Source organism: Gadus morhua, chromosome 22 (assembly GCF_902167405.1).
Source record: "Gadus morhua chromosome 22, gadMor3.0, whole genome shotgun sequence".
NCBI lineage: Eukaryota > Metazoa > Chordata > Actinopteri > Gadiformes > Gadidae > Gadus > Gadus morhua.
In genome coordinates, this window is record NC_044069.1 from 17,540,222 (window position 1) to 17,565,192 (window position 24,971).

The 24,971-nt window shown below is 39.1% G+C and overlaps 48 non-coding genes across 48 annotated transcripts; all 48 read right to left on the minus strand.

Moving 5' to 3' along the window:
- Window positions 1–260: 260 nt before the first annotated feature.
- trnac-gca (transfer RNA cysteine (anticodon GCA)) lies at window positions 261–332 on the minus strand. The gene has a single exon. It is a non-coding gene; the product is annotated as a tRNA-Cys (tRNA).
- A 189-nt stretch (window positions 333–521) lies between these two features.
- Window positions 522–593, minus strand: trnac-gca (transfer RNA cysteine (anticodon GCA)). The gene has a single exon. It is a non-coding gene; the product is annotated as a tRNA-Cys (tRNA).
- A 720-nt stretch (window positions 594–1,313) lies between these two features.
- trnac-gca (transfer RNA cysteine (anticodon GCA)) lies at window positions 1,314–1,385 on the minus strand. Its single transcript has one exon. It is a non-coding gene; the product is annotated as a tRNA-Cys (tRNA).
- Window positions 1,386–2,097: 712 nt separating this feature from the next.
- Window positions 2,098–2,169, minus strand: trnac-gca (transfer RNA cysteine (anticodon GCA)). Its single transcript has one exon. It is a non-coding gene; the product is annotated as a tRNA-Cys (tRNA).
- Window positions 2,170–2,619: 450 nt separating this feature from the next.
- On the minus strand, window positions 2,620–2,691 carry trnac-gca (transfer RNA cysteine (anticodon GCA)). Its single transcript has one exon. It is a non-coding gene; the product is annotated as a tRNA-Cys (tRNA).
- A 448-nt stretch (window positions 2,692–3,139) lies between these two features.
- On the minus strand, window positions 3,140–3,211 carry trnac-gca (transfer RNA cysteine (anticodon GCA)). The gene has a single exon. It is a non-coding gene; the product is annotated as a tRNA-Cys (tRNA).
- Window positions 3,212–3,400: 189 nt separating this feature from the next.
- trnac-gca (transfer RNA cysteine (anticodon GCA)) lies at window positions 3,401–3,472 on the minus strand. The gene has a single exon. It is a non-coding gene; the product is annotated as a tRNA-Cys (tRNA).
- Window positions 3,473–3,920: 448 nt separating this feature from the next.
- Window positions 3,921–3,992, minus strand: trnac-gca (transfer RNA cysteine (anticodon GCA)). Its single transcript has one exon. It is a non-coding gene; the product is annotated as a tRNA-Cys (tRNA).
- Window positions 3,993–4,181: 189 nt separating this feature from the next.
- Window positions 4,182–4,253, minus strand: trnac-gca (transfer RNA cysteine (anticodon GCA)). The gene has a single exon. It is a non-coding gene; the product is annotated as a tRNA-Cys (tRNA).
- Window positions 4,254–4,710: 457 nt separating this feature from the next.
- On the minus strand, window positions 4,711–4,782 carry trnac-gca (transfer RNA cysteine (anticodon GCA)). The gene has a single exon. It is a non-coding gene; the product is annotated as a tRNA-Cys (tRNA).
- A 711-nt stretch (window positions 4,783–5,493) lies between these two features.
- Window positions 5,494–5,565, minus strand: trnac-gca (transfer RNA cysteine (anticodon GCA)). The gene has a single exon. It is a non-coding gene; the product is annotated as a tRNA-Cys (tRNA).
- A 450-nt stretch (window positions 5,566–6,015) lies between these two features.
- trnac-gca (transfer RNA cysteine (anticodon GCA)) lies at window positions 6,016–6,087 on the minus strand. Its single transcript has one exon. It is a non-coding gene; the product is annotated as a tRNA-Cys (tRNA).
- Window positions 6,088–6,537: 450 nt separating this feature from the next.
- Window positions 6,538–6,609, minus strand: trnac-gca (transfer RNA cysteine (anticodon GCA)). Its single transcript has one exon. It is a non-coding gene; the product is annotated as a tRNA-Cys (tRNA).
- Window positions 6,610–7,065: 456 nt separating this feature from the next.
- Window positions 7,066–7,137, minus strand: trnac-gca (transfer RNA cysteine (anticodon GCA)). The gene has a single exon. It is a non-coding gene; the product is annotated as a tRNA-Cys (tRNA).
- Window positions 7,138–7,326: 189 nt separating this feature from the next.
- Window positions 7,327–7,398, minus strand: trnac-gca (transfer RNA cysteine (anticodon GCA)). The gene has a single exon. It is a non-coding gene; the product is annotated as a tRNA-Cys (tRNA).
- A 711-nt stretch (window positions 7,399–8,109) lies between these two features.
- trnac-gca (transfer RNA cysteine (anticodon GCA)) lies at window positions 8,110–8,181 on the minus strand. The gene has a single exon. It is a non-coding gene; the product is annotated as a tRNA-Cys (tRNA).
- A 189-nt stretch (window positions 8,182–8,370) lies between these two features.
- Window positions 8,371–8,442, minus strand: trnac-gca (transfer RNA cysteine (anticodon GCA)). The gene has a single exon. It is a non-coding gene; the product is annotated as a tRNA-Cys (tRNA).
- A 456-nt stretch (window positions 8,443–8,898) lies between these two features.
- On the minus strand, window positions 8,899–8,970 carry trnac-gca (transfer RNA cysteine (anticodon GCA)). Its single transcript has one exon. It is a non-coding gene; the product is annotated as a tRNA-Cys (tRNA).
- A 189-nt stretch (window positions 8,971–9,159) lies between these two features.
- On the minus strand, window positions 9,160–9,231 carry trnac-gca (transfer RNA cysteine (anticodon GCA)). The gene has a single exon. It is a non-coding gene; the product is annotated as a tRNA-Cys (tRNA).
- Window positions 9,232–9,942: 711 nt separating this feature from the next.
- Window positions 9,943–10,014, minus strand: trnac-gca (transfer RNA cysteine (anticodon GCA)). The gene has a single exon. It is a non-coding gene; the product is annotated as a tRNA-Cys (tRNA).
- A 189-nt stretch (window positions 10,015–10,203) lies between these two features.
- Window positions 10,204–10,275, minus strand: trnac-gca (transfer RNA cysteine (anticodon GCA)). Its single transcript has one exon. It is a non-coding gene; the product is annotated as a tRNA-Cys (tRNA).
- A 189-nt stretch (window positions 10,276–10,464) lies between these two features.
- Window positions 10,465–10,536, minus strand: trnac-gca (transfer RNA cysteine (anticodon GCA)). Its single transcript has one exon. It is a non-coding gene; the product is annotated as a tRNA-Cys (tRNA).
- A 189-nt stretch (window positions 10,537–10,725) lies between these two features.
- Window positions 10,726–10,797, minus strand: trnac-gca (transfer RNA cysteine (anticodon GCA)). Its single transcript has one exon. It is a non-coding gene; the product is annotated as a tRNA-Cys (tRNA).
- A 457-nt stretch (window positions 10,798–11,254) lies between these two features.
- Window positions 11,255–11,326, minus strand: trnac-gca (transfer RNA cysteine (anticodon GCA)). The gene has a single exon. It is a non-coding gene; the product is annotated as a tRNA-Cys (tRNA).
- Window positions 11,327–11,774: 448 nt separating this feature from the next.
- Window positions 11,775–11,846, minus strand: trnac-gca (transfer RNA cysteine (anticodon GCA)). The gene has a single exon. It is a non-coding gene; the product is annotated as a tRNA-Cys (tRNA).
- A 189-nt stretch (window positions 11,847–12,035) lies between these two features.
- trnac-gca (transfer RNA cysteine (anticodon GCA)) lies at window positions 12,036–12,107 on the minus strand. The gene has a single exon. It is a non-coding gene; the product is annotated as a tRNA-Cys (tRNA).
- A 448-nt stretch (window positions 12,108–12,555) lies between these two features.
- trnac-gca (transfer RNA cysteine (anticodon GCA)) lies at window positions 12,556–12,627 on the minus strand. Its single transcript has one exon. It is a non-coding gene; the product is annotated as a tRNA-Cys (tRNA).
- Window positions 12,628–12,816: 189 nt separating this feature from the next.
- trnac-gca (transfer RNA cysteine (anticodon GCA)) lies at window positions 12,817–12,888 on the minus strand. Its single transcript has one exon. It is a non-coding gene; the product is annotated as a tRNA-Cys (tRNA).
- Window positions 12,889–13,345: 457 nt separating this feature from the next.
- Window positions 13,346–13,417, minus strand: trnac-gca (transfer RNA cysteine (anticodon GCA)). Its single transcript has one exon. It is a non-coding gene; the product is annotated as a tRNA-Cys (tRNA).
- Window positions 13,418–14,128: 711 nt separating this feature from the next.
- Window positions 14,129–14,200, minus strand: trnac-gca (transfer RNA cysteine (anticodon GCA)). The gene has a single exon. It is a non-coding gene; the product is annotated as a tRNA-Cys (tRNA).
- Window positions 14,201–14,650: 450 nt separating this feature from the next.
- On the minus strand, window positions 14,651–14,722 carry trnac-gca (transfer RNA cysteine (anticodon GCA)). The gene has a single exon. It is a non-coding gene; the product is annotated as a tRNA-Cys (tRNA).
- A 450-nt stretch (window positions 14,723–15,172) lies between these two features.
- On the minus strand, window positions 15,173–15,244 carry trnac-gca (transfer RNA cysteine (anticodon GCA)). Its single transcript has one exon. It is a non-coding gene; the product is annotated as a tRNA-Cys (tRNA).
- Window positions 15,245–15,700: 456 nt separating this feature from the next.
- On the minus strand, window positions 15,701–15,772 carry trnac-gca (transfer RNA cysteine (anticodon GCA)). Its single transcript has one exon. It is a non-coding gene; the product is annotated as a tRNA-Cys (tRNA).
- A 189-nt stretch (window positions 15,773–15,961) lies between these two features.
- On the minus strand, window positions 15,962–16,033 carry trnac-gca (transfer RNA cysteine (anticodon GCA)). The gene has a single exon. It is a non-coding gene; the product is annotated as a tRNA-Cys (tRNA).
- Window positions 16,034–16,744: 711 nt separating this feature from the next.
- Window positions 16,745–16,816, minus strand: trnac-gca (transfer RNA cysteine (anticodon GCA)). The gene has a single exon. It is a non-coding gene; the product is annotated as a tRNA-Cys (tRNA).
- A 189-nt stretch (window positions 16,817–17,005) lies between these two features.
- trnac-gca (transfer RNA cysteine (anticodon GCA)) lies at window positions 17,006–17,077 on the minus strand. Its single transcript has one exon. It is a non-coding gene; the product is annotated as a tRNA-Cys (tRNA).
- Window positions 17,078–17,533: 456 nt separating this feature from the next.
- trnac-gca (transfer RNA cysteine (anticodon GCA)) lies at window positions 17,534–17,605 on the minus strand. Its single transcript has one exon. It is a non-coding gene; the product is annotated as a tRNA-Cys (tRNA).
- A 189-nt stretch (window positions 17,606–17,794) lies between these two features.
- trnac-gca (transfer RNA cysteine (anticodon GCA)) lies at window positions 17,795–17,866 on the minus strand. The gene has a single exon. It is a non-coding gene; the product is annotated as a tRNA-Cys (tRNA).
- A 711-nt stretch (window positions 17,867–18,577) lies between these two features.
- On the minus strand, window positions 18,578–18,649 carry trnac-gca (transfer RNA cysteine (anticodon GCA)). The gene has a single exon. It is a non-coding gene; the product is annotated as a tRNA-Cys (tRNA).
- A 189-nt stretch (window positions 18,650–18,838) lies between these two features.
- Window positions 18,839–18,910, minus strand: trnac-gca (transfer RNA cysteine (anticodon GCA)). Its single transcript has one exon. It is a non-coding gene; the product is annotated as a tRNA-Cys (tRNA).
- A 189-nt stretch (window positions 18,911–19,099) lies between these two features.
- Window positions 19,100–19,171, minus strand: trnac-gca (transfer RNA cysteine (anticodon GCA)). Its single transcript has one exon. It is a non-coding gene; the product is annotated as a tRNA-Cys (tRNA).
- Window positions 19,172–19,619: 448 nt separating this feature from the next.
- Window positions 19,620–19,691, minus strand: trnac-gca (transfer RNA cysteine (anticodon GCA)). The gene has a single exon. It is a non-coding gene; the product is annotated as a tRNA-Cys (tRNA).
- Window positions 19,692–19,880: 189 nt separating this feature from the next.
- Window positions 19,881–19,952, minus strand: trnac-gca (transfer RNA cysteine (anticodon GCA)). The gene has a single exon. It is a non-coding gene; the product is annotated as a tRNA-Cys (tRNA).
- A 448-nt stretch (window positions 19,953–20,400) lies between these two features.
- trnac-gca (transfer RNA cysteine (anticodon GCA)) lies at window positions 20,401–20,472 on the minus strand. Its single transcript has one exon. It is a non-coding gene; the product is annotated as a tRNA-Cys (tRNA).
- Window positions 20,473–20,661: 189 nt separating this feature from the next.
- Window positions 20,662–20,733, minus strand: trnac-gca (transfer RNA cysteine (anticodon GCA)). Its single transcript has one exon. It is a non-coding gene; the product is annotated as a tRNA-Cys (tRNA).
- A 189-nt stretch (window positions 20,734–20,922) lies between these two features.
- trnac-gca (transfer RNA cysteine (anticodon GCA)) lies at window positions 20,923–20,994 on the minus strand. The gene has a single exon. It is a non-coding gene; the product is annotated as a tRNA-Cys (tRNA).
- A 440-nt stretch (window positions 20,995–21,434) lies between these two features.
- On the minus strand, window positions 21,435–21,506 carry trnac-gca (transfer RNA cysteine (anticodon GCA)). Its single transcript has one exon. It is a non-coding gene; the product is annotated as a tRNA-Cys (tRNA).
- Window positions 21,507–22,739: 1,233 nt separating this feature from the next.
- On the minus strand, window positions 22,740–22,811 carry trnac-gca (transfer RNA cysteine (anticodon GCA)). Its single transcript has one exon. It is a non-coding gene; the product is annotated as a tRNA-Cys (tRNA).
- Between the last annotated feature and the right edge of the window lie 2,160 nt (window positions 22,812–24,971).

The window sequence follows — 24,971 nt, forward strand, 5'->3', positions numbered from 1 at the left end:
TGGGGCACCCAGAGTTGAACTAGGGACCTCTTCATCTGCAGTCAAATGCTCTGCCACTGAGCTATACCCCCTTTCCATTTCAGTTTCTTTAAACTGAAAATTCGTTGATGTTTTTCTGTCAAAACAGCATAGAGTAAACTTAACACAAACAACATCGCCGTGTTTCCCTGACTTTCAAGTTAGAGACAAGACTCTTTGATCAACTGAGCGAGATATTACATTATAATTAGTCGACAAATACATTATTGTATACATCAGTTAGGGGACACCCAGAGTTGAACTGGGGACCTCTTGATCTGCAGTCAAATGCTCTGCCACTGAGCTATACCCCCTTTCCAATTGCATTGCTTTAAACTGAAAATTCGATGATGTTTTTCTGTCAAAGCAGCATGGAGTAAAGTTAACACAAACAACATCACCGTGTTTCCCTGACTTTCAAGTTAGAGACAAGACTCTTTGATCAACTGAGCGAGATATTACATTATAATTAGTCGACAAATACATTATTGTATACATCAGTTAGGGGGCACCCAGAGTTGAACTGGGGACCTCTTGATCTGCAGTCAAATGCTCTGCCACTGAGCTATACCCCCATTATAATTGAGTTGCCATAAACTGAAAATTCAATGATGTTTTTCTGTCAAAACAGCATAGAGTAAACGTAACACAAACAATATCACCGTGTTTCCCTGACTTTCAAGTTAGAGACAACACTCTATGATCAACTGAGCGAGATATTACATTAAATGCAGTTGACAAATTACATTTTTGTAAACATCAGTAAGGGGCACCCAGAGTTGAACTGGGGACCTCTTGATCTGCAGTCAAATGCTCTGCCACTGAGCTATACCATTTGACCATTTTCCATTTTATTTTCTTTAAACTGAAAATTCGATTGATGTTTTTCTGTCAAAACAGCATAGAGTAAACTTAACACAAACAACATCGCCGTGTTTCCCTGACTTTCAAGTTAGAGACAAGACTCTTTGATCAACTGAGCGAGATATTACATTATAATTAGTCGACAAATACATTATTGTATACATCAGTTAGCGGGACACCCAGAGTTGAACTGGGGACCTCTTGATCTGCAGTCAAATGCTCTGCCACTGAGCTATACCCCCTTTCCAATTGCATTGCTATAAACTGAAAATTCGATGATGTTTTTCTGTCAAAGCAGCATGGAGTAAAGTTAACACAAACAACATCACCGTGTTTCCCTGACTTTCAAGTTAGAGACAAGACTCTTTGATCAACTGAGCGAGATATTACATTATAATTAAACGAGAAATACATTTTTGTATACATCAGTTAGGGGGCACCCAGAGTTGAACTGGGGACCTCTTGATCTGCAGTCAAATGCTCTGCCACTGAGCTATACCCCCAATCCACTTCAGTTGCCATAAACTGAAAATTCAATGATGTTTTTCTGTCAAAACAGCATTGAGTAAACTTAAGACAAACAACATCGCCGTGTTTCCCTGACTTTCAAGTTAGAGACAACAATCTATGATCAACTGAGCGAGATATTACATTAAATGCAGTCGACAATTACATTTTTGTATACATCAGTTAGGGGGCACCCAGAGTTGAACTGCGAACCTCTTGATCTGCAGTCAAATGCTCTGCCACTGAGCTATACCCCCTTTCTAATTGAGTTGCTTTAAACTGAAAATTCGATGATGTTTTTCTGTCAAAACAGCATTGAGTAAAATCAAGACAAACAACATCGCCGTGTTTCCCTGACTTTCAAGTAAGAGACAACAATCTATGATCAACTGAGCGAGATATTACATTAAAAGCAGTCGACAGACACATTTTTGTATACATCAGTTATGGGGCACCCAGAGTTGAACTAGGGACCTCTTCATCTGCAGTCAAATGCTCTGCCACTGAGCTATACCCCCTTTCCATTTCAGTTTCTTTAAACTGAAAATTCGATTGATGTTTTTCTGTCAAAACAGCATAGAGTAAACTTAACACAAACAACATCGCCGTGTTTCCCTGACTTTCAAGTTAGAGACAAGACTCTTTGATCAACTGAGCGAGATATTACATTATAATTAGTCGACAAATACATTATTGTATACATCAGTTAGGGGACACCCAGAGTTGAACTGGGGACCTCTTGATCTGCAGTCAAATGCTCTGCCACTGAGCTATACCCCCTTTCCAATTGAGTTGCTTTAAACTGAAAATTCGATGATGTTTTTCTGTCAAAACAGCATAGAGTAAACGTAACACAAACAACATCACCGTGTTTCCCTGACTTTCAAGTTAGAGACAACACTCTATGATCAACTGAGCTACATATTACATTAAAATCAGTCGACAATTACATTTTTGTATACATCAGCTATGGGGAACCCAGAGTTGAACTGGGGACCTCTTGATCTGCAGTCAAATGCTCTGCCACTGAGCTATACCCCCATTATAATTGAGTTGCCATAAACTGAAAATTCAATGATGTTTTTCTGTCAAAACAGCATTGAGTAAACTTGAGACAAACAACATCGCCGTATTTCCCTGACTTTCAAGTTAGAGACAACAATCTATGATCAACTGTACGAGATATTACATTAAATGCAGTCAACAAATACATTTTTGTATACATCAGTTAGGGGGCACCCAGAGTTGAACTGGGGACCTCTTGATCTGCAGTCAAATGCTCTGCCACTGAGCTATACCCCCAATCCACTTCAGTTGCCATAAACTGAAAATTCAATGATGTTTTTCTGTCAAAAAAGCATAGAGTAAACTAAACACAAACAACGTCGCCGTGTTTCCCTGACTTTCAAGTTAGAGACAACACTCTATGATCAACTGAGCGAGATATTACATTAAATTCAGTCGACAATTACATTTTTGTATACATCACTTATGGGGCACCCAGAGTTGAACTGGGGACCTCTTCATCTGCAGTCAAATGCTCTGCCACTGAGCTATACCCCCTTTCCAATTGAGTTGCTTTAAACTGAAAATTCGATGATGTTTTTCTGTCAAAACAGCATAGAGTAAACGTAACACAAACAACATCACCGTGTTTCCCTGACTTTCAAGTTAGAGGCAACACTATGATCAACTGAGCGATATATTACATTAAATGTAGTTGACAAATACATTTTTGTAAACATCAGTTAGGGGGCACCCAGAGTTGAACTGGGGACCTCTTGATCTGCAGTCAAATGCTCTGCCACTGAGCTACACCCCCTTTCCATTTCAGTTTCTTTAAACTGAAAATTCGATGATGTTTTTCTGTCAAAAAAGCATAGAGTAAACTAAACACAAACAACATCGCCGTGTTTCCCTGACTTTCAAGTTAGAGACAACACTCTATGATCAACTGAGCGAGATATTACATTAAAAATAGGCGACAATTACATTTTTGTATACATCAGTTATGGGGCACCCAGAGTTGAACTGGGGACCTCTTGATCTGCAGTCAAATGCTCTGCCACTGAGCTATACCCCCTTTCCAATTGAGTTGCTTTAAACTGAAAATTCGATGATGTTTTTCTGTCAAAACAGCATAGAGTAAACGTAACACAAACAACATCACCGTGTTTCCCTGACTTTCAAGTTAGAGACAACACTCTATGATCAACTGAGCTACATATTACATTAAAATCAGTCGACAATTACATTTTTGTATACATCAGCTATGGGGAACCCAGAGTTGAACTGGGGACCTCTTCATCTGCAGTCAAATGCTCTGCCACTGAGCTATACCCCCTTTCCAATTGAGTTGCTTTAAACTGAAAATTCGATGATGTTTTTCTGTCAAAACAGCATAGAGTAAACGTAACACAAACAACATCACCGTGTTTCCCTGACTTTCAAGTTAGAGGCAACACTATGATCAACTGAGCGAGATATTACATTAAATGTAGTTGACAAATACATTTTTGTAAACATCAGTTAGGGGGCACCCAGAGTTGAACTGGGGACCTCTTGATCTGCAGTCAAATGCTCTGCCACTGAGCTATACCCCCTTTCTAATTGAGTTGCTTTAAACTGAAAATTCGATGATGTTTTTCTGTCAAAACAGCATTGAGTAGAATCAAGACAAACAACATCGCCGTGTTTCACTGACTTTCAAGTTAGAGAAAACAATCTATGATCAACTGAGCGAGATATTACATTAAAATCAGTCGACAAATAATTTTTTCTATACAACAGTTAGGGGGCACCCAGAGTTGAACTGGGGACCTCTTGATCTGCAGTCAAATGCTCTGCCACTGAGCTATACCCCCTTTCCATTTGATTTTCTTTAAACTGAAAATTCGATGATGTTTTTCTGTCAAAAAAGCATAGAGTAAACTAAACACAAACAACATCGCCGTGTTTCCCTGACTTTCAAGTTAGAGACAACACTCTATGATCAACTGAGCGAGATATTACAGTAAAATCAGTCGACAATTACATTTTTGTATACATCAGTTAGGGGGCACCCAGAGTTGAACTGGGGACCTCTTGATCTGCAGTCAAATGCTCTGCCACTGAGCTATACCATTTGACCATTTTCCATTTGATTTTCTTTAAACTGAAAATTCGATGATGTTTTTCTGTCAAAACAGCATAGAGTAAACTTAACACAAACAACATCGCCGTGTTTCCCTGACTTTCAAGTTAGAGACAAGACTCTTTGATCAACTGAGCGAGATATTACATTATAATTAGTCGACAAATACATCATTGTATACATCAGTTAGGGGACACCCAGAGTTGAACTGGGGACCTCTTGATCTGCAGTTAAATGCTCTGCCACTGAGCTATACCCCCTTTCCAATTGCGTTGCTTTAAACTGAAAATTCGATGATGTTTTTCTGTCAAAGCAGCATGGAGTAAAGTTCACACAAACAACATCACCGTGTTTCCCTGACATTCAAGTTAGAGACAAGACTCAATGATCAACTGAGCGAGATATTACATTAAAATTAGTCGACAAATACAATTTTGTATACACCAGATAGGGGGCCCCCAGAGTTGAAATGGGGACCTCTTGATCTGCAGTCAAATGCCCTGCCACTGAGCTATACCCCCTTTCCATTTCAGTTTCTTTAAACTGAAAATTCGATGATGTTTTTCTGTCAAAACAGCATAGACTAAACTTAACACAAACAACATCGCCGTGTTTCCCTGACTTTCAAGTTAGAGACAAGACTCTATGATCAACTGAGCGAGATATTACATTATAATTATTCGACAAATACAATTTTGTATACACCAGATAGGGGGCCCCCAGAGTTGAAATGGGGACCTCTTGATCTGCAGTCAAATGCCCTGCCACTGAGCTATACCCCCTTTCCATTTCTGTTTCTTTAAACTGAAAATTCGATGATGTTTTTCTGTCAAAACAGCATAGAGTAAACTTAACACAAAGAACACCGCCGTGTTTCCCTGACTTTCAAGTTAGAGACAACACTCTTTGATCAACTGAGCGAGATATTACATTAAAATTAGTCGACAAATACATATTTGTATACATCAGTTAGGGGGCACCCAGAGTTGAACTGGGGACCTCTTGATCTGCAGTCAAATGCTCTGCCACTGAGCTATACCCCCTTTCCAATTGAGTAGCTTTAAACTGAAAATTCGATGATGTTTTTCTGTCAAAACAGTATTGAGTAAAATCAAGACAAACAACATCGCCGTGTTTCACTGACTTTCAAGTTAGAGAAAACAATCTATGATCAACTGAGCGAGATATTACATTAAAATCAGTCGACAAATAAATTTTTCTATACAACAGTTAGGGGGCAGCCAGAGTTGAACTGGGGACCTCTTCATCTGCAGTCAAATGCTCTGCCACTGAGCTATACCCCCTTTCCATTTGATTTTCTTTAAACTGAAAATTCGATGATGTTTTTCTGTCAAAAAAGCATAGAGTAAACTAAACACAAACAACATCGCCGTGTTTCCCTGACTTCCAAGTTAGAGACAACACTCTATGATCAACTGAGCGAGATATTACATTAAAATCAGTCGACAATTACATTTTTGTATACATCAGTTAGGGGGCACCCAGAGTTGAACTGGGGACCTCTTGATCTGCAGTCAAATGCTCTGCCACTGAGCTATACCCCCTTTCCAATTGAGTTGCTTTAAACTGAAAATTCAATGATGTTTTTCTGTCAAAACAGCATAGAGTAAACGTAACACAAACAATATCACCGTGTTTCCCTGACTTTCAAGTTAGAAACAACACTCTATGATCAACTGAGCGAGATATTACATTAAATGCAGTTGACAAATTCATTTTTGTAAACATCAGTTAAGGGGCACCCAGAGTTGAACTGGGGACCGCTTCATCTGCAGTCAAATGCTCTGCCACTGAGCTATACCCCCTTTCCATTTAATTTTCTTTAAACTGAAAATTCGATGATGTTTTTCCGTCAAAAAAGCATAGAGTAAACTAAACACAAACAACATCGCCGTGTTTCCCTGACTTTCAAGTTCGAGACAACACTCTATGATCAACTGAGCGAGATATTACATTAAAATCAGTCGACAATTACATTTTTGTATACATCAGTTAGGGGGCACCCAGAGTTGAACTGGGGACCTCTTGATCTGCAGTCAAATGCTCTGCCACTGAGCTATACCCCCTTTCCAATTGAGTTGCTTTAAACTGAAAATTCGATGATGTTTTTCTGTCAAAACAGCATAGAGTAAACGTAACACAAACAATATCACCGTGTTTCCCTGACTTTCAAGTTAGAGACAACACTCTATGATCAACTGAGCGAGATATTACATTAAATGCAGTTGACAAATTCATTTTTGTAAACATCAGTTAAGGGGCACCCAGAGTTGAACTGGGGACCTCTTGATCTGCAGTCAAATGCTCTCCACTGAGCTATACCATTTGACCATTTTCCATTTCATTTTCTTTAAACTGAAAATTCGTTGATGTTTTTCTGTCAAAACAGCATAGAGTAAACTTAACACAAACAACATCGCCGTGTTTCCCTGACTTTCAAGTTAGAGACAAGACTCTTTGATCAACTGAGCGAGATATTACATTATAATTAGTCGACAAATACATTATTGTATACATCAGTTAGCGGACACCCAGAGTTGAACTGGGGACCTCTTGATCTGCAGTCAAATGCTCTGCCACTGAGCTATACCCCCTTTCCAATTGCATTGCTTTAAACTGAAAATTCGATGATGTTTTTCTGTCAAAGCAGCATGGAGTAAAGTTAACACAAACAACATCACCGTGTTTCCCTGACTTTCAAGTTAGAGACAAGACTCTTTGATCAACTGAGCGAGATATTACATTATAATTAAACGACAAATACATTTTTGTATACATCAGTTAGGGGGCACCCAGAGTTGAACTGGGGACCTCTTGATCTGCAGTCAAATGCTCTGCCACTGAGCTATACCCCCAATCCACTTCAGTTGCCATAAACTGAAAATTCAATGATGTTTTTCTGTCAAAACAGCATTGAGTAAACTTAAGACAAACAACATCGCCGTGTTTCCCTGACTTTCAAGTTAGAGACAACAATCTATGATCAACTGAGCGAGATATTACATTAAATGCAGTCGACAGTTACATTTTTGTATGCATCAGTTAGGGGGCACCCACAGTTGAACTGCGAACCTCTTGATCTGCAGTCAAATGCTCTGCCACTGAGCTATACCCCCTTTCTAATTGAGTTGCTTTAAACTGAAAATTCGATGATGTTTTTCTGTCAAAACAGCATTGAGTAAAATCAAGACAAACAACATCGCCGTGTTTCCCTGACTTTCAAGTAAGAGACAACAATCTATGATCAACTGAGCGAGATATTACATTAAAAGCAGTCGACAGACACATTTTTGTATACATCAGTTATGGGGCACCCAGAGTTGAACTAGGGACCTCTTCATCTGCAGTCAAATGCTCTGCCACTGAGCTATACCCCCTTTCCATTTCAGTTTCTTTAAACTGAAAATTCGTTGATGTTTTTCTGTCAAAACAGCATAGAGTAAACTTAACACAAACAACATCGCCGTGTTTCCCTGACTTTCAAGTTAGAGACAAGACTCTTTGATCAACTGAGCGAGATATTACATTATAATTAGTCGACAAATACATTATTGTATACATCAGTTAGGGGACACCCAGAGTTGAACTGGGGACCTCTTGATCTGCAGTCAAATGCTCTGCCACTGAGCTATACCCCCTTTCCAATTGCATTGCTTTAAACTGAAAATTCGATGATGTTTTTCTGTCAAAGCAGCATGGAGTAAAGTTAACACAAACAACATCACCGTGTTTCCCTGACTTTCAAGTTAGAGACAAGACTCTTTGATCAACTGAGCGAGATATTACATTATAATTAAACGACAAATACATTAATGTATACATCAGTTAGGGGACACCCAGAGTTGAACTGGGGACCTCTTGATCTGCAGTCAAATGCTCTGCCACTGAGCTATACCCCCATTATAATTGAGTTGCCATAAACTGAAAATTCGATGATGTTTTTCTGTCAAAACAGCATAGAGTAAACGTAACACAAACAATATCACCGTGTTTCCCTGACTTTCAAGTTAGAGACAACACTCTATGATCAACTGAGCGAGATATTACATTAAATGCAGTTGACAAATTCATTTTTGTAAACATCAGTAAAGGGGCACCCAGAGTTGAACTGGGGACCTCTGGATCTGCAGTCAAATGCTCTCCACTGAGCTATACCATTTGACCATTTTCCATTTCAATTTCTTTAAACTGAAAATTCGTTGATGTTTTTCTGTCAAAACAGCATAGAGTAAACTTAACACAAACAACATCGCCGTGTTTCCCTGACTTTCAAGTTAGAGACAAGACTCTTTGATCAACTGAGCGAGATATTACATTATAATTAGTCGACAAATACATTATTGTATACATCAGTTAGCGGACACCCAGAGTTGAACTGGGGACCTCTTGATCTGCAGTCAAATGCTCTGCCACTGAGCTATACCCCCTTTCCAATTGCATTGCTTTAAACTGAAAATTCGATGATGTTTTTCTGTCAAAGCAGCATGGAGTAAAGTTAACACAAACAACATCACCGTGTTTCCCTGACTTTCAAGTTAGAGACAAGACTCTTTGATCAACTGAGCGAGATATTACATTATAATTAAACGACAAATACATTTTTGTATACATCAGTTAGGGGGCACCCAGAGTTGAACTGGGGACCTCTTGATCTGCAGTCAAATGCTCTGCCACTGAGCTATACCCCCAATCCACTTCAGTTGCCATAAACTGAAAATTCAATGATGTTTTTCTGTCAAAACAGCATTGAGTAAACTTAAGACAAACAACATCGCCGTGTTTCCCTGACTTTCAAGTTAGAGACAACAATCTATGATCAACTGAGCGAGATATTACATTAAATGCAGTCGACAGTTACATTTTTGTATACATCAGTTAGGGGGCACCCACAGTTGAACTGCGAACCTCTTGATCTGCAGTCAAATGCTCTGCCACTGAGCTATACCCCCTTTCTAATTGAGTTGCTTTAAACTGAAAATTCGATGATGTTTTTCTGTCAAAACAGCATTGAGTAAAATCAAGACAAACAACATCGCCGTGTTTCCCTGACTTTCAAGTAAGAGACAACAATCTATGATCAACTGAGCGAGATATTACATTAAAAGCAGTCGACAGACACATTTTTGTATACATCAGTTATGGGGCACCCAGAGTTGAACTAGGGACCTCTTCATCTGCAGTCAAATGCTCTGCCACTGAGCTATACCCCCTTTCCATTTCAGTTTCTTTAAACTGAAAATTCGTTGATGTTTTTCTGTCAAAACAGCATAGAGTAAACTTAACACAAACAACATCGCCGTGTTTCCCTGACTTTCAAGTTAGAGACAAGACTCTTTGATCAACTGAGCGAGATATTACATTATAATTAGTCGACAAATACATTATTGTATACATCAGTTAGGGGACACCCAGAGTTGAACTGGGGACCTCTTGATCTGCAGTCAAATGCTCTGCCACTGAGCTATACCCCCTTTCCAATTGCATTGCTTTAAACTGAAAATTCGATGATGTTTTTCTGTCAAAGCAGCATGGAGTAAAGTTAACACAAACAACATCACCGTGTTTCCCTGACTTTCAAGTTAGAGACAAGACTCTTTGATCAACTGAGCGAGATATTACATTATAATTAAACGACAAATACATTAATGTATACATCAGTTAGGGGACACCCAGAGTTGAACTGGGGACCTCTTGATCTGCAGTCAAATGCTCTGCCACTGAGCTATACCCCCATTATAATTGAGTTGCCATAAACTGAAAATTCAATGATGTTTTTCTTTCAAAACAGCATTGAGTAAACTTGAGACAAACAACATCGCCGTATTTCCCTGACTTTCAAGTTAGAGACAACAATCTATGATCAACTGTACGAGATATTACATTAAATGCAGTCAACAAATACATTTTTGTATACATCAGTTAGGGGGCACCCAGAGTTGAACTGGGGACCTCTTGATCTGCAGTCAAATGCTCTGCCACTGAGCTATACCCCCAATCCATTTCAGTTGCCATAAACTGAAAATTCGATGATGTTTTTCTGTCAAAACAGCATTGAGTAGAATCAAGACAAACAACATCGCCGTGTTTCACTGACTTTCAAGTTAGAGAAAACAATCTATGATCAACTGAGCGAGATATTACATTAAAATCAGTCGACAAATAATTTTTTCTATACAACAGTTAGGGGGCACCCAGAGTTGATCTGGGGACCTCTTGATCTGCAGTCAAATGCTCTGCCACTGAGCTATACCCCCTTTCCATTTGATTTTCTTTAAACTGAAAATTCGATGATGTTTTTCTGTCAAAAAAGCATAGAGTAAACTAAACACAAACAACATCGCCGTGTTTCCCTGACTTTCAAGTTAGAGACAACACTCTATGATCAACTGAGCGAGATATTACAGTAAAATCAGTCGACAATTACATTTTTGTATACATCAGTTAGGGGGCACCCAGAGTTGAAATGGGGACCTCTTGATCTGCAGTCAAATGCTCTGCCACTGAGCTCTACCATTTGACCATTTTCCATTTGATTTTCTTTAAACTGAAAATTCGATGATGTTTTTCTGTCAAAACAGCATAGAGTAAACTTAACACAAACAACATCGCCGTGTTTCCCTGACTTTCAAGTTAGAGACAAGACTCTTTGATCAACTGAGCGAGATATTACATTATAATTTGTCGACAAATACATCATTGTATACATCAGTTAGGGGACACCCAGAGTTGAACTGGGGACCTCTTGATCTGCAGTTAAATGCTCTGCCACTGAGCTATACCCCCTTTCCAATTGCGTTGCTTTAAACTGAAAATTCGATGATGTTTTTCTGTCAAAGCAGCATGGAGTAAAGTTCACACAAACAACATCACCGTGTTTCCCTGACATTCAAGTTAGAGACAAGACTCAATGATCAACTGAGCGAGATATTACATTAAAATTAGTCGACAAATACAATTTTGTATACACCAGATAGGGGGCCCCCAGAGTTGAAATGGGGACCTCTTGATCTGCAGTCAAATGCCCTGCCACTGAGCTATACCCCCTTTCCATTTCAGTTTCTTTAAACTGAAAATTCGATGATGTTTTTCTGTCAAAACAGCATAGAGTAAACGTAACACAAACAACATCACCGTGTTTCCCTGACTTTCAAGTTAGTGGCAACACTATGATCAACTGAGCGATATATTACATTAAATGTAGTTGACAAATACATTTTTGTAAACATCAGTTAGGGGGCACCCAGAGTTGAACTGGGGACCTCTTGATCTGCAGTCAAATGCTCTGCCACTGAGCTACACCCCCTTTCCATTTCAGTTTCTTTAAACTGAAAATTCGATGATGTTTTTCTGTCAAAAAAGCATAGAGTAAACTAAACACAAACAACATCGCCGTGTTTCCCTGACTTTCAAGTTAGAGACAACACTCTATGATCAACTGAGCGAGATATTACATCAAAAAACGGCGACAATTACATTTTTGTATACATCAGTTATGGGGCACCCAGAGTTGAACTGGGGACCTCTTGATCTGCAGTCAAATGCTCTGCCACTGAGCTATACCCCCTTTCCAATTGAGTTGCTTTAAACTGAAAATTCGATGATGTTTTTCTGTCAAAACAGCATAGAGTAAACGTAACACAAACAACATCACCGTGTTTCCCTGACTTTCAAGTTAGAGACAACACTCTATGATCAACTGAGCTACATATTACATTAAAATCAGTCGACAATTACATTTTTGTATACATCAGCTATGGGGAACCCAGAGTTGAACTGGGGACCTCTTCATCTGCAGTCAAATGCTCTGCCACTGAGCTATACCCCCTTTCCAATTGAGTTGCTTTAAACTGAAAATTCGATGATGTTTTTCTGTCAAAACAGCATAGAGTAAACGTAACACAAACAACATCACCGTGTTTCCCTGACTTTCAAGTTAGAGGCAACACTATGATCAACTGAGCGAGATATTACATCAAATGTAGTTGACAAATACATTTTTGTAAACATCAGTTAGGGGGCACCCAGAGTTGAACTGGGGACCTCTTGATCTGCAGTCAAATGCTCTGCCACTGAGCTATACCCCCTTTCTAATTGAGTTGCTTTAAACTGAAAATTCGATGATGTTTTTCTGTCAAAACAGCATTGAGTAGAATCAAGACAAACAACATCGCCGTGTTTCACTGACTTTCAAGTTAGAGAAAACAATCTATGATCAACTGAGCGAGATATTACATTAAAATCAGTCGACAAATAATTTTTTCTATACAACAGTTAGGGGGCACCCAGAGTTGAACTGGGGACCTCTTGATCTGCAGTCAAATGCTCTGCCACTGAGCTATACCCCCTTTCCATTTGATTTTCTTTAAACTGAAAATTCGATGATGTTTTTCTGTCAAAAAAGCATAGAGTAAACTAAACACAAACAACATCGCCGTGTTTCCCTGACTTTCAAGTTAGAGACAACACTCTATGATCAACTGAGCGAGATATTACAGTAAAATCAGTCGACAATTACATTTTTGTATACATCAGTTAGGGGGCACCCAGAGTTGAAATGGGGACCTCTTGATCTGCAGTCAAATGCTCTGCCACTGAGCTCTACCATTTGACCATTTTCCATTTGATTTTCTTTAAACTGAAAATTCGATGATGTTTTTCTGTCAAAACAGCATAGAGTAAACTTAACACAAACAACATCGCCGTGTTTCCCTGACTTTCAAGTTAGAGACAAGACTCTTTGATCAACTGAGCGAGATATTACATTATAATTTGTCGACAAATACATCATTGTATACATCAGTTAGGGGACACCCAGAGTTGAACTGGGGACCTCTTGATCTGCAGTTAAATGCTCTGCCACTGAGCTATACCCCCTTTCCAATTGCGTTGCTTTAAACTGAAAATTCGATGATGTTTTTCTGTCAAAGCAGCATGGAGTAAAGTTCACACAAACAACATCACCGTGTTTCCCTGACATTCAAGTTAGAGACAAGACTCAATGATCAACTGAGCGAGATATTACATTAAAATTAGTCGACAAATACAATTTTGTATACACCAGATAGGGGGCCCCCAGAGTTGAAATGGGGACCTCTTGATCTGCAGTCAAATGCCCTGCCACTGAGCTATACCCCCTTTCCATTTCAGTTTCTTTAAACTGAAAATTCGATGATGTTTTTCTGTCAAAACAGCATAGACTAAACTTAACACAAACAACATCGCCGTGTTTCCCTGACTTTCAAGTTAGAGACAAGACTCTATGATCAACTGAGCGAGATATTACATTATAATTATTCGACAAATACAATTTTGTATACACCAGATAGGGGGCCCCCAGAGTTGAAATGGGGACCTCTTGATCTGCAGTCAAATGCCCTGCCACTGAGCTATACCCCCTTTCCATTTCAGTTTCTTTAAACTGAAAATTCGATGATGTTTTTCTGTCAAAACAGCATAGAGTAAACTTAACACAAAGAACACCGCCGTGTTTCCCTGACTTTCAAGTTAGAGACAACACTCTTTGATCAACTGAGCGAGATATTACATTAAAATTAGTCGACAAATACATATTTGTATACATCAGTTAGGGGGCACGCAGAGTTGAACTGGGGACCTCTTGATCTGCAGTCAAATGCTCTGCCACTGAGCTATACCCCCTTTCCAATTGAGTAGCTTTAAACTGAAAATTCGATGATGTTTTTCTGTCAAAACAGTATTGAGTAAAATCAAGACAAACAACATCGCCGTGTTTCACTGACTTTCAAGTTAGAGAAAACAATCTATGATCAACTGAGCGAGATATTACATTAAAATCAGTCGACAAATAAATTTTTCTATACAACAGTTAGGGGGCAGCCAGAGTTGAACTGGGGACCTCTTCATCTGCAGTCAAATGCTCTGCCACTGAGCTATACCCCCTTTCCATTTGATTTTCTTTAAACTGAAAATTCGATGATGTTTTTCTGTCAAAAAAGCATAGAGTAAACTAAACACAAACAACATCGCCGTGTTTCCCTGACTTCCAAGTTAGAGACAACACTCTATGATCAACTGAGCGAGATATTACATTAAAATCAGTCGACAATTACATTTTTGTATACATCAGTTAGGGGGCACCCAGAGTTGAACTGGGGACCTCTTGATCTGCAGTCAAATGCTCTGCCACTGAGCTATACCCCCTTTCCAATTGAGTTGCTTTAAACTGAAAATTCAATGATGTTTTTCTGTCAAAACAGCATAGAGTAAACGTAACACAAACAATATCACCGTGTTTCCCTGACTTTCAAGTTAGAAACAACACTCTATGATCAACTGAGCGAGATATTACATTAAATGCAGTTGACAAATTCATTTTTGTAAACATCAGTTAAGGGGCACCCAGAGTTGAACTGGGGACCGCTTCATCTGCAGTCAAATGCTCTGCCACTGAGCTATACCCCCTTTCCATTTAATTTTCTTTAAACTGAAAATTCGATGATGTTTTTCCGTCAAAAAAGCATAGAGTAAACTAAACACAAACAACATCGCCGTGTTTCCCTGACTTTCAAGTTCGAGACAACACTCTATGATCAACTGAGCGAGATATTACATTAAAATCAGTCGACAATTACATTTTTGTATACATCAGTTAGGGGGCACCCAGAGTTGAACTGGGGACCTCTTGATCTGCAGTCAAATGCTCTGCCACTGAGCTATACCCCCTTTCCAATTGAGTTGCTTTAAACTGAAAATTCGATGATGTTTTTCTGTCAAAACAGCATAGAGTAAACGTAACACAAACAATATCACCGTGTTTCCCTGACTTTCAAGTTAGAGACAACACTCTATGATCAACTGAGCGAGATATTACATTAAATGCAGTTGACAAATTCATTTTTGTAAACATCAGTAAAGGGGCACCCAGAGTTGAACTGGGGACCTCTTGATCTGCAGTCAAATGCTCTCCACTGAGCTATACCATTTGACCATTTTCCATTTCATTTTCTTTAAACTGAATATTCGTTGATGTTTTTCTGTCAAAACAGCATAGAGTAAACTTAACACAAACAACATCGCCGTGTTTCCCTGACTTTCAAGTTAGAGACAAGACTCTTTGATCAACTGAGCGAGATATTACATTATAATTAGTCGACAAATACATTATTGTATACATCAGTTAGCGGACACCCAGAGTTGAACTGGGGACCTCTTGATCTGCAGTCAAATGCTCTGCCACTGAGCTATACCCCCTTTCCAATTGCATTGCTTTAAACTGAAAATTCGATGATGTTTTTCTGTCAAAGCAGCATGGAGTAAAGTTAACACAAACAACATCACCGTGTTTCCCTGACTTTCAAGTTAGAGACAAGACTCTTTGATCAACTGAGCGAGATATTACATTATAATTAAACGACAAATACATTTTTGTATACATCAGTTAGGGGGCACCCAGAGTTGAACTGGGGACCTCTTGATCTGCAGTCAAATGCTCTGCCACTGAGCTATACCCCCAATCCACTTCAGTTGCCATAAACTGAAAATTCAATGATGTTTTTCTGTCAAAACAGCATTGAGTAAACTTAAGACAAACAACATCGCCGTGTTTCCCTGACTTTCAAGTTAGAGACAACAATCTATGATCAACTGAGCGAGATATTACATTAAATGCAGTCGACAGTTACATTTTTGTATGCATCAGTTAGGGGGCACCCACAGTTGAACTGCGAACCTCTTGATCTGCAGTCAAATGCTCTGCCACTGAGCTATACCCCCTTTCTAATTGAGTTGCTTTAAACTGAAAATTCGATGATGTTTTTCTGTCAAAACAGCATTGAGTAAAATCAAGACAAACAACATCGCCGTGTTTCCCTGACTTTCAAGTAAGAGACAACAATCTATGATCAACTGAGCGAGATATTACATTAAAAGCAGTCGACAGACACATTTTTGTATACATCAGTTATGGGGCACCCAGAGTTGAACTAGGGACCTCTTCATCTGCAGTCAAATGCTCTGCCACTGAGCTATACCCCCTTTCCATTTCAGTTTCTTTAAACTGAAAATTCGTTGATGTTTTTCTGTCAAAACAGCATAGAGTAAACTTAACACAAACAACATCGCCGTGTTTCCCTGACTTTCAAGTTAGAGACAAGACTCTTTGATCAACTGAGCGAGATATTACATTATAATTAGTCGACAAATACATTATTATATACATCAGTTAGGGGACACCCAGAGTTGAACTGGGGACCTCTTGATCTGCAGTCAAATGCTCTGCCACTGAGCTATACCCCCTTTCCAATTGCATTGCTTTAAACTGAAAATTCGATGATGTTTTTCTGTCAAAGCAGCATGGAGTAAAGTTAACACAAACAACATCACCGTGTTTCCCTGACTTTCAAGTTAGAGACAAGACTCTTTGATCAACTGAGCGAGATATTACATTATAATTAAACGACAAATACATTAATGTATACATCAGTTAGGGGACACCCAGAGTTGAACTGGGGACCTCTTGATCTGCAGTCAAATGCTCTGCCACTGAGCTATACCCCCATTATAATTGAGTTGCCATAAACTGAAAATTCGATGATGTTTTTCTGTCAAAACAGCATAGAGTAAACGTAACACAAACAATATCACCGTGTTTCCCTGACTTTCAAGTTAGAGACAACACTCTATGATCAACTGAGCGAGATATTACATTAAATGCAGTTGACAAATTCATTTTTGTAAACATCAGTAAAGGGGCACCCAGAGTTGAACTGGGGACCTCTTGATCTGCAGTCAAATGCTCTCCACTGAGCTATACCATTTGACCATTTTCCATTTCATTTTCTTTAAACTGAAAATTCGTTGATGTTTTTCTGTCAAAACAGCATAGAGTAAACTTAACACAAACAACATCGCCGTGTTTCCCTGACTTTCAAGTTAGAGACAAGACTCTTTGATCAACTGAGCGAGATATTACATTATAATTAGTCGACAAATACATTATTGTATACATCAGTTAGCGGACACCCAGAGTTGAACTGGGGACCTCTTGATCTGCAGTCAAATGCTCTGCCACTGAGCTATACCCCCTTTCCAATTGCATTGCTTTAAACTGAAAATTCGATGATGTTTTTCTGTCAAAGCAGCATGGAGTAAAGTTAACACAAACAACATCACCTTGTTTCCCTGACTTTCAAGTTAGAGACAAGACTCTTTGATCAACTGAGCGAGATATTACATTATAATTAAACGACAAATACATTTTTGTATACATCAGTTAGGGGGCACCCAGAGTTGAACTGGGGACCTCTTGATCTGCAGTCAAATGCTCTGCCACTGAGCTATACCCCCAATCCACTTCAGTTGCCATAAACTGAAAATTCAATGATGTTTTTCTGTCAAAACAGCATTGAGTAAACTTAAGACAAACAACATCGCCGTGTTTCCCTGACTTTCAAGTTAGAGACAACAATCTATGATCAACTGAGCGAGATATTACATTAAATGCAGTCGACAGTTACATTTTTGTATACATCAGTTAGGGGGCACCCACAGTTGAACTGCGAACCTCTTGATCTGCAGTCAAATGCTCTGCCACTGAGCTATACCCCCTTTCTAATTGAGTTGCTTTAAACTGAAAATTCGATGATGTTTTTCTGTCAAAACAGCATTGAGTAAAATCAAGACAAACAACATCGCCGTGTTTCCCTGACTTTCAAGTAAGAGACAACAATCTATGATCAACTGAGCGAGATATTACATTAAAAGCAGTCGACAGACACATTTTTGTATACATCAGTTATGGGGCACCCAGAGTTGAACTAGGGACCTCTTCATCTGCAGTCAAATGCTCTGCCACTGAGCTATACCCCCTTTCCATTTCAGTTTCTTTAAACTGAAAATTCGTTGATGTTTTTCTGTCAAAACAGCATAGAGTAAACTTAACACAAACAACATCGCCGTGTTTCCCTGACTTTCAAGTTAGAGACAAGACTCTTTGATCAACTGAGCGAGATATTACATTATAATTAGTCGACAAATACATTATTGTATACATCAGTTAGGGGACACCCAGAGTTGAACTGGGGACCTCTTGATCTGCAGTCAAATGCTCTGCCACTGAGCTATACCCCCTTTCCAATTGCATTGCTTTAAACTGAAAATTCGATGATGTTTTTCTGTCAAAGCAGCATGGAGTAAAGTTAACACAAACAACATCACCGTGTTTCCCTGACTTTCAAGTTAGAGACAAGACTCTTTGATCAACTGAGCGAGATATTACATTATAATTAAACGACAAATACATTAATGTATACATCAGTTAGGGGACACCCAGAGTTGAACTGGGGACCTCTTGATCTGCAGTCAAATGCTCTGCCACTGAGCTATACCCCCATTATAATTGAGTTGCCATAAACTGAAAATTCAATGATGTTTTTCTTTCAAAACAGCATTGAGTAAACTTGAGACAAACAACATCGCCGTATTTCCCTGACTTTCAAGTTAGAGACAACAATCTATGATCAACTGTACGAGATATTACATTAAATGCAGTCAACAAATACATTTTTGTATACATCAGTTAGGGGGCACCCAGAGTTGAACTGGGGACCTCTTGATCTGCAGTCAAATGCTCTGCCACTGAGCTATACCCCCAATCCACTTCAGTTGCCATAAACTGAAAATTCAATGATGTTTTTCTGTCAAAAAAGCATAGAGTAAACTAAACACAAACAACGTCGCCGTGTTTCCCTGACTTTCAAGTTAGAGACAACACTCTATGATCAACTGAGCGAGATATTACATTAAATTCAGTCGACAATTACATTTTTGTATACATCACTTATGGGGCACCCAGAGTTGAACTGGGGACCTCTTCATCTGCAGTCAAATGCTCTGCCACTGAGCTATACCCCCTTTCCAATTGAGTTGCTTTAAACTGAAAATTCGATGATGTTTTTCTGTCAAAACAGCATAGAGTAAACGTAACACAAACAACATCACCGTGTTTCCCTGACTTTCAAGTTAGAGGCAACACTATGATCAACTGAGCGATATATTACATTAAATGTAGTTGACAAATACATTTTTGTAAACATCAGTTAGGGGGCACCCAGAGTTGAACTGGGGACCTCTTGATCTGCAGTCAAATGCTCTGCCACTGAGCTACACCCCCTTTCCATTTCAGTTTCTTTAAACTGAAAATTCGATGATGTTTTTCTGTCAAAAAAGCATAGAGTAAACTAAACACAAACAACATCGCCGTGTTTCCCTGACTTTCAAGTTAGAGACAACACTCTATGATCAACTGAGCGAGATATTACATTAAAAAAAGGCGACAATTACATTTTTGTATACATCAGTTATGGGGCACCCAGAGTTGAACTGGGGACCTCTTGATCTGCAGTCAAATGCTCTGCCACTGAGCTATACCCCCTTTCCAATTGAGTTGCTTTAAACTGAAAATTCGATGATGTTTTTCTGTCAAAACAGCATAGAGTAAACGTAACACAAACAACATCACCGTGTTTCCCTGACTTTCAAGTTAGAGACAACACTCTATGATCAACTGAGCTACATATTACATTAAAATCAGTCGACAATTACATTTTTGTATACATCAGCTATGGGGAACCCAGAGTTGAACTGGGGACCTCTTCATCTGCAGTCAAATGCTCTGCCACTGAGCTATACCCCCTTTCCAATTGAGTTGCTTTAAACTGAAAATTCGATGATGTTTTTCTGTCAAAACAGCATAGAGTAAACGTAACACAAACAACATCACCGTGTTTCCCTGACTTTCAAGTTAGAGGCAACACTATGATCAACTGAGCGAGATATTACATTAAATGTAGTTGACAAATACATTTTTGTAAACATCAGTTAGGGGGCACCCAGAGTTGAACTGGGGACCTCTTGATCTGCAGTCAAATGCTCTGCCACTGAGCTATACCCCCTTTCCATTTAATTTTCTTTAAACTGAAAATTCGATGATGTTTTTCTGTCAAAACAGCATAGAGTAAACTTAACACAAACAACATCGCCGTGTTTCCCTGACTTTCAAGTTAGAGACAAGACTCTTTGATCAACTGAGCGAGATATTACATTATAAGTAGTCGACAAATACATTATTGAATACATCAGTTAGGGGGCACCCAGAGTTGAACTGGGGACCTCTTGATCTGCAGTCAAATGCTCTGCCACTGAGCTATACCCCCTTTCCATTTGATTTTCTTTAAACTGAAAATTCGATGATGTTTTTCTGTCAAAACAGCATTGAGTAAACTTAACACAAACAACACCTCCGTGTTTCCCTGACTTTCAAGTTAGAGACAACACTCTATGATCAACTGAGCGAGATATTACATTGAAATTAGTCGACAAATACATATTTGTATACATCAGTTAGGGGGCACCCAGAGTTGAACTGGGGAACTCTTGATCTGCAGTCAAATGCTCTGCCACTGAGCTATACCCCCATTATAATTAAGTTGCCATAAACTGAAAATTCAATGATGTTTTTCTGTCAAAACAGCATTGAGTAAACTTGAGACAAACAATATCGCCGTGTTTCCCTGACTTTCAAGTCAGAGACAACAATCTATGATCAAATGTGCGAGATATTACAATAAATTCGGTCGACAAATACAATTTTGTATACATCAGTTAGGGGGCACCCAGAGTTGAACTGCTGACCTCTTGATCTGCAGTCAAATACTCTGCCACTTAGCTATACCCCCTTTAAATTTCAGATAGTATACACTGAAAATACTGTGATGTGTTTCAGGCAAATGGCATATAGTACTCTTAACACAAACAAAGTCGCCGGGTTTCCCTGACTTTCAAGTGAGATACAACCATCAATGGTAAACTGAGCTTGATAGTATTTAAAATTGTTACATTTTAGTATACATCTGTCAGGGGGCACCCAGAGTTGAACTGGGGACCTCTTGATCTGCAGTCAAATGCTCTGCCACTGAGCTATACCCCCTTTCCATTTGATTTTCTTTAAACTGAAAATTCGATGATGTTTTTCTGTCAAAACAGCATAGAGTAAACTTAACACAAACAACACCGCCGTGTTTCCCTGACTTTCAAGTTAGAGACAACACTCTATGATCAACTGAGCGAGATATTACATTGAAATTAGTCGACAAATACATATTTGTATACATCAGTTAGGGGGCACCCAGTGTTGAACTGGGGAACTCTTGATCTGCAGTCAAATGCTCTGCCACTGAGCTATACCCCCATTATAATTAAGTTGCCATAAACTGAAAATTCAATGATGTTTTTCTGTCAAAACAGCATTGAGTAAAATTGAGACAAACAACATCGCCGTGTTTCCCTGACTTTCAAGTTAGAGACAACAATCTATGATCAACTGAGCGAGATATTACATTAAAATCAGTCGACAATTACATTTTTGTGTACTTCAGTCAGGGGGCACCCAGAGTTGAACTGAGGACCTCTTGATCTGCAGTCAAATGCTCTGCCACTGAGTTATACCCCCTTTCCAATTGAGTTGCTTTAAACTGTAAATTCGATGATTTTTTTCCGTCAAAACAGCATAGAGTAAACGTAACACAAACAACATCGCCGTGTTTCCCTGACTTTCAAGTCAGAGACAAGACTCTATGATCAACTGAGCGAGATATTACATTAAAATTAGTCGAGAAATACAATTTTGTATACACCAGATATGGGGCACCCAGTGTTGAACCTGGGACCTCTTGATCTGCAGTCAAATGCTCTGCCACTGAGCTATACCCCCTTTCCATTTCAGTTTCTTTAAACTGAAAATTCGATGATGTTTTTCTGTCAAAAAAGCATAGAGTAAACTAAACACAAACAACGTCGCCGTGTTTCCCCGACTTTCAAGTTAGAGACAACACTCTATGATCAACTGAGCGAGATATTACATTAAAATCAGTCGACAATTACATTTTTGTATACATCAGTTATGGGGCACCCAGAGTTGAACTGGGGACCTCTTGATCTGCAGTCAAATGCACTGCCACTGAGCTATACCCCCTTTCCAATTGAGTTGCTTTAAACTGAAAATTCGATGATGTTTTTCTGTCAAAACATCATAGAGTAAACGTAACACAAACAACATCACCGTGTTTCCCTGAATTTCAAGTTAGAGACAACACTCTACGATCAACTGAGCGAGATATTACATTATAATTAGTCGACAAATACATTATTGTATACATCAGTTAGGGGGCACCCAGAGTTGAACTGGGGACCTCTTGATCTGCAGTCAAATGCTCTGCCACTGAGCTATACCCCCTTTCCAATTGCATTGCTTTAAACTGAAAATTCGATGATGTTTTTCTGTCAAAACAGCATAGAGTAACCTTAACACAAAGAACACCGCCGTGTTTCCTTGACTTCCAAGTTAGAGACAACACTCTATAATCAACTGAGCGAGATATTACATTAAAATTAGCCGATAAATACATATTTGTATTCATCAGATATGGGACACCCAGAGTTGAACCTCTTGATCTGCAGTCAAATGCTCTGCCACTGAGCTATACCCCCATTATAATTGAGTTGCCATAAACTGAAAATTCAATGATGTTTTTCTGTCAAAACAGCATTGAGTAAACTTGAGACAAACAATAGCGCCGTGTTTCCCTGACTTTCAAGTCAGAGACAACAATCTATGATCAAATGTGCGAGATATTACAATAAATTCGGTCGACAAATACAATTTTGTATACATCAGTTAGGGGGCACCCAGAGTTGAACTGCTGACCTCTTGATCTGCAGTCAAATACTCTGCCACTTAGCTATACCCCCTTTAAATTTCAGATAGTATACACTGAAAATACTGTGATGTGTTTCAGGCAAATGGCATATAGTACTCTTAACACAAACAAAGTCGCCGGGTTTCCCTGACTTTCAAGTGAGATACAACCATCAATGGTAAACTGAGCTTGATAGTATTTAAAATTGTTACATTTTAGTATACATCTGTCAGGGGGCACCCAGAGTTGAATTGGGGACCTCTTGATCTATGATCAACTGAGCGAGATATTACATTAAAATCAGACGACTAAATATTACATTGGAATGGTCCTCTTGTGAACTTTTAACACCGTAAAAAACAACAACTTGTCAACAGCCACGCTGTATATAATACACCCCCTATTGAGACTTGAGAACCTTGTTCTTTAGACACATGTATTGCATTGCCTTGATGATGCTTTGTGAATCACTTCCTGTAGGGCTAGGGCCCCAACATGTTAACTTGATCCCCTGATTGATAAAAGAGACCATGAGTTCTCTATCTCACTCCCAAGTCATTATGTGCCCCCACAGGCAAAAATTCCTTGTGTCACTATGTATGTATGTCAACCAGGGCTTGAAAACGAAATTATTTTTCGATCGTTCCGCTCCGAACGGAACCGGTAGGCAGTGGTGGGTAGAGTACTGAAAATCTATGCTCAAGTAAAAGTAAAATTACTTCCTTCAAAATCTACTTTAGTAAAAGTAAATATTCCAATTGGAAAACCTACTTGAGTAAGAGTAGAAAAGTACTTTGTTTTAAAGTTACTTTACATTTTTGTATTGGAGTGCTTGGATCAGTGAAAAAGACATAACCTGTTAGAATGCGTGAGTGAGTGAGGGAGAGAAAGAGATGCACTCCTCAAACATTTCTTCACAAGTTGTACAACAAAAGCAATATGTACAACAAAAAATGTAATTTCATTACAAACAAATTTGCATTAAGCTCTGTGCATATGACAAAAGGCAAGAGCTTTGTAGGAACACAACCAATTAAACACAAACGAGACTGACTTGGTTGACTGATTGGGCAATCAGTTTTATCCAGCCTCGCGCATAGCATGCACGCACACTCACAGAGCCAGACACGACAATGACGAACAAGTTTGTGAGTGGTCTGTAGAATACAGTGTAATATAGTATCTTTAGAATTATATAAACTATACCTGGACCATAACTCCGCCCCCCCTGGCGAAAACATCTTCCTGCGCGTCTGCATCCATGCGTTTCTAGTCCTCAGTCCCAACGTAACGGTCGACTCGTCTCCTCGGCTATGGCATAGCAACAATGTTGCAACCTAGGGAGGGTGCGTCGCTAACGTGTACGCTTGTATTACAGTCAACGAAGATAATGTCTTTATCAAAATACTCATTTTAATGAAGGCACAATGGAAAATGTAATTGAGTAGGAGTAGAATTCTAAATCAAATATTTACTTGAGTAAAAGTAAAATTACAGACTTAAAAAAGGAACGTGAAAAGTACTCGTTACCTGTACTTTTTTACTCATTTGCGTTACTTGTATTGCGTTACTACCCACCACTGCCGGTAGGGTATATTTAACGTTTTCGTTCTTGCGTTCCGCCACCAACATATCGTTCCTGAACCGGTTCGGAACGTAAAATGACGTTCGTTTGACATTTGCCCGCCTAGCGGGCG